We start from the raw sequence: 6,000 nt of genomic DNA on the forward strand, positions 1-6,000 counted from the left end.
CTTGTGCCCCGCTGATAAATATTAGTTGAATGAATGAGTGTAAAAAAATAAACAATTGAAGTGTTGGAAGTCTGGAGGGCATTGCCATTAGGGAGGGGGAAGAGATGACTGGGAGGGTGCATGGTGGGGATACTGAGCTCCTGGCAATGGTTATTTCTTGTCCTGTGAGGTTAGTTGCAGTACTGTATTCTCTTTATGATGATTCATCAGGCTGTGTGTTCACAATTTGTGTACTTATGTGTGTATATTAACTTCAGTTTTTAATTTTTTTTTTTCTAAAAGCAAATGAAAAACTTGTTCAGAAAGATCTGGGAAGAGTACAGATTTTGTAGATTTGAAGGTCAATAGGTACAAAAAGATAGTGAATGACTATAACAATTGGAAACTCTTCCTTAAATTTAATACACACCTTTGTACACAATGGGTGTTGTGACCCACTTATAACCTTGGGTAGTAGACATTAGAGTTGCCCTCAGATACTCCAATTCTCTTTCTGGGTACAACAGGATAGGATGTACTTCTTGCCTACTTTTGAAGTTAGGCTTGTCAACGTCACTTGCTTTGCCCGATGAAACATTAAAGGAAATGATGTGTCAGATCCCGATGGAAGCTTTGAAAGCCAGGTTGCAGTTCACCATGTCTTTTTCTCTCCTGGAAGCAAGTGTTACGCTGGCCTTTCCGTCAGCCTTGGTCCCTGAGTTATACATGAAGTTGAGTTCCCTTGCCGACCTGTGTAACAGGTGTATCATGAGCAAGAAATAAACCTTTATTATGTTGTCAGGGAACTCTGGCAGTGATTTGTTTATACAGCATAGCTTAGATTCTCCTGATTGATTCAGAATCAGTTCCTAGAAGTGGGGTGCTGTTGTAACCAAGTGGCTTAATGGTTGGTTATTGGACAGCAAGGAAAGTGTCATTGGGGACTGAACACAGAAAACATCTCAAGTGACTATTTTCTTAATTCTCCTGCAGATGGTACATAATCAGTACCAGCCTAAATGCATAGGAGAAAAGGAAATCCATTCCATTCTGTGGATGCCTTAGGGCTTTCAGGACTAAATCTCTTTGGGAAAGAAAAACCTATCTTCTCTGAGTCTGAGGAAGCAGATTGTATCTTACGGACATGTAGCTCTTAAACTTTAGTGAGCAGCAGAGTCACCTGGAGGGCTTGTGAATCCAAGACTGAGATTATGACTCAGAAGATCTGGGAAGAGGCCCATCCAGCATTCTAACAAGTTCCCACTGATTTTTCTGGTCTGGAGCAAAACCACTGCTCTAGGGGAGAGGTCTTACTGGTAGACCTTGCTTTACCTGCATTACAAGTACCTGCTGGATTGGAAGCGTACGTTTCTATAGTCTTTCATCTTTGTGCCTTTTATGCAGTTTCCAATGACTAAGCTTTTAATTCAGCCTTTTTTTCCTGCAGAACTTTTGCTCCCCAATTTAAAAAAAGAATTTTGCAAAGATGCCATTGCAGATTACATAATATATGAAGTGTTTATATTTATTATATTCATCCAGACTTTGGTTTTAGGATTTGGCCAGAGAACTTGACTTGAATCATAGCAGTCTTATAAGAAAAATAACCCACACATTACTTAGAAAGAAAGAAATCTTTATTTATGCTAATCCCATTGAGTATGTCTTTGTGTTGGCTCACTCCTGTGTGAATGCGCATTTAAAAACCATGGTCTCCTCTCCAATTCCCAGTGCTGCTTTGCCATCCTCCTCTCAGCTGCTGCCTCTGAATTCTATCTCTGTGGCCTTATTCTGCCTCTGAGCAAAGGGACACAATAGTGTTCCTTTTCAGAGCCAGGATGGAGGGTCATTCTGGATGCTTACGCCAAGGTTGGTGAGACAGAGGCATCTGTGAGGGAAGCCACAAGTACCAAACTCGGGGATCTCCTGCTTAAAGGCACACAGTGTATGCATGTATCATAGTCTATGGAAATACAGGGAGGAGTCACTTTTCTTGGGTTTGCTTCTCTCCCCTCTGTTTATTTGATGCCTAATAAAGCATGATTTTTAACTACTACTTGTTCTCATCTTATGGTTTCTAACAAGATATCAAACACATCTGTAGAGTTGAAGACCAATGAAAGATACTAAGTCTTGGGGCAATGCAAATAAAGAAGCAATCTGCAGACCCAGTTTATTTGAAGGAGAAAATTACTTCTAATAACTTTTCAAGAGGAGCGTTTTCTCACTTCTAGGTGGGGAAATCAGTTATCTGTGGTCACAAAAATGCTGTATCACAAACAGCCCTCCAAACCTCAGTGACATACAACAGGCACTGATTGCTTATATATCTGTGTGGTCAGCAAGTTGGCTCTGCTCATCTCGGCCAACCTCAAAGCCATCAGCGGATGTAGGCTGGCTTTGGGTGGGCAACTGAGGGGATTCAGCTCTGTTCCACATGACTTATTCCTTCAGCTTGTTAGCCCAGATGTGTTCTCATGGTGATAAAAGTGAGGCAAGAGAACAAATGGAAAGGGCTTCTTGATGGAACTGGAACCCCACCATTTCCACGATATTCACTTGGCCAAAGCAAGTCACAGGACGAGCCCAGATTCAAGGGGATTGGGAAACAAATTCTGCCTCCCTAGGGAGAGGAACTGCAAAGTGACAAGTCAAAGTATTGGGAAAGAGAGGGAGGTGAAACATTAGGAACCACAAAATGCAATCAGTATCACAGTGGCGTCCTCCCCCAATAAACTCCGGCCAGGATTTCAAGGTTGCTCAGGAGATACACTTCTACTAACCTCCTTAAATATCGGTGGGAAAGTATGGAGATAATAAGCCTCATCCCGCCTTGAGGCTGACGTTTGCAGAGCCTTTCCACTTGGAGGTCTTTTCTAAGTACTCAGCCAGACCATCATCACCACCATGATTATTGTCATAGAGGATCCTCTGACGAGTTACCTACCACATGGGAGCTTCTCAGAAATTGTGGTGGTATCCCAGCTGTAAGAGCAGGGGGTCAATGATTTACAAAAAAGTCTTGACAGCTAGTCTCAAATGGCATTTGTGATGAAGGTTAGGGCATGAGGCACAACCGAGGAATGAACCAGATTTCTCCAGCTGTGTCCCACTCAGGAGCCTCCACCACAAAGTACAGGGGAATTTGATCTTCACAGCCTTTGGCTTCCCACTGACTAGTCATAGAGGGGACTGGCATGGGTCATATTAGAGTCCTTTAAGCTCTCAGCTGGTGAGCATTAATATCACCACAAGTCACTGCCACTTCCTATGGCCCGGAGGGAAAGACTCCTCAGTCGTTTCTGAATTCTTGGCCGTGTAATTGCTCTGAGATAGTCTTACCGGGTGGGTCTAGCTGGGTCCACTGGAGGCTGGACGTTGGTTGTGCATGCCTGGGTGTGTATATGTTGGGGACGGGGTGGGCAGAGAGGGGAGTTTTGCCACTTGCTAATGAAGTTGAAATTCCTAATGATCTTAATTCCTAAAAATCTTAATGATATGGGAATGCTCAGGAATGACTATGGTTTGTTAGTTTTCTTGTGGTATGGTAGCATAGTGGAAGCAATAAAGTTATTTTAGGATATTTGTTTTTCCTATTCTTTTGTTTTATTTTGTCTGGAAATATTTTTTTATTATTTCTTGGTAAATAAAGTTAATTTAAAATAAAAAATTAAAATAAAGAAATTCCTCATTGCTTAAGGGCATCATAACCCCTCTGGCTTGCTGTGAGTATGAGCTGTCTACTGGATCTACTCAAAACACCAAAGCAGGTAATCCCAAGTCGCACTGCAGGGATGGAGCACACTGTCACCACTTTGGTCAAGCCTGAGAAACATCCTTCTAGAACAGGTAGAGCTAATAGGAAGAACAAGTACAGCATTAGGCTAACTCAAATGCTGCCTGAAACACTGAAGATAATGCAGTTCATCAGCTTGTGGCCTGATCCTCTCCGTGCTCTCGGAGGAAGGCTGAAATGCCAGGATGGCCTGTGGCCGCTTCCCAGTGCCGGTGGATTCTGAAGCTATCCTGGAGCTCCCGGTTCAGGCAGAGAACCTGAGGCCATGGCAGGGAGTCTCGATTGCAACTGGCTTCCTGATGCCCAGGAGGTTTTCTTCTCTGGGCCTGGGTTCCAAGGCTCACTAGAGCCAGATTTTGCTGTTGCTTCATCTCCTTTCTAGGGACACCACTTTCCGCACAACCACAATGGCAAATAGAACCGGAATCATTTGCTAATGTTGACAGGAGGGTTCCTGGGACAGTCGGATTCAGAACCTGTCTGGTGAAGTGGATTCTGCAGCTAGTTCACTGGCAAGCCTCAGGCAGTTGTGCAAAAAATGAAGAGACTTGTTCTTTGCTACTCCAAGAGGAAGAGGGTCTGAGTACTGAGCCCAAAATCCAACAACTAGCACACAGCAACACATTCAAAGGGGCTTTCCTGGGAGGGAGGGAGCCTGACCTATCAGCTCCCCTTAGCGGCCAGTGGTGGACACACCCAAGCATGAGCCTCTAACAATGTTTTTCACAGGAAGTGTGTTATAAAATCAATTTAAGGGTAGCTACAAGCATTTTAAAAAATTGAATAAAGCAGAAACCTTAGACTGTGTCCTATGTAGTAATGCTGTGTATCATTTCATAACTATATATATAAATATATGTATATATATGTATATGTATATATATGTGTGTATATATATATATATATATATATTTGGTTCTGGGTCAAAAGGTAAGATGTATTTCTTACAGTGGGTTGAAGTTAAAAGTTTGCAAAGCCCAGCTTGAGAACAAGATATAAACGGGTCCTCCACTCTTCATACTGGGAAGAATCATCTTCAAGCACCTTTTTTACTTATTTTGAGGGGTCAGGGGCACAAAAGCAGGAGATGATACAGTCCCTCCCCCATCAAAGGTTTACCACTTAGTTGACAGACAAGCCACACACAAGAACAGACAAGCAAGTTAGGGGTGCATCAGGCCCCTGGAAATGGGTAGGCAGAAGTGCTGTGGGAACAGAGAACGAGGGGTCTGGGAAGATTTGTCCTGAGCTGTGTCATGAAGGAAGCAATAGGCACGAAAGTGCTAGAGAGGAAAAGGGATGTTTACCTCATAGCAGGCTGGAGCTGGAAAGGACTTTCAGGATAATGTCATCACTACATCATTTTTAAACGAGGGAACTGAAGTTCTGACTGGCTCAGAGTTACCCACTTAGACGCCCGACGAGAGACCCAGTCCCCTGCCATCTAGGTCAAGACTTTCTCGTCACTCCTCCAAGCTACTGAAAGGCTGCTTTGCTATGATACCCTTTTATTTCACATTCTCTGACCTGGTTTAAAATACTGAAAAATAGTAACAGCAAATCCTTACACAGTACTTATGTATGGACCAGGCACCATTCTGAGTACTTTACACACGTTACCGCATTTTCTTCTCAGACTGATGAGGTAGCTGTACACCATCGCTATCCCCTTTGTACAGATGAGAAAACGGAAGAATCACGAGGTTAAGTAAATTGCCCCAGGTCAACAGCTATAAAGTGAAGCCAGCCAAGAACCCAGGACCCCTGGCTCCAGAGTCCCCATGCTTTCTTCAGAGAGAGTAAAGCATTCATAGCCAAAGCAACATACCCTTTTGGGAGTATATTTCTTTGTTAGAGACTTGAGTTTCAGTGAGGAAATCAATCAAGGCACCCCTCTATCTGAAGTTAACTCAGGAGGGCAAGTTTATTGCAGGGAGAAGGCTGCGAGTTGAGTTACACCCATCTTTACGCAAACATCCATGACCCTCACATGTCTCATGATGGTCTCTTCTGATCATGATGAGCTATGAATGACAGGGCAAATGAAAACCTCTAGGCCCAGAATTGGGCTCCTGACACATTCTAGACTCTTCTGAATTAAAGACACGGAAGTCAGATTCTGGAGTTTTCCTTGCTTTTGAAAGCACAATCATGCAGTGTTGTGTGTGCCTCTGAGTCTCACTCCAGCCTACCGCTGCCTGGAAATGTATTATTAGAAAGACTGA

This window comes from Choloepus didactylus, chromosome 10, assembly GCF_015220235.1.
Source record: "Choloepus didactylus isolate mChoDid1 chromosome 10, mChoDid1.pri, whole genome shotgun sequence".
In the NCBI taxonomy this organism is placed as follows: Eukaryota; Metazoa; Chordata; class Mammalia; order Pilosa; family Megalonychidae; genus Choloepus; species Choloepus didactylus.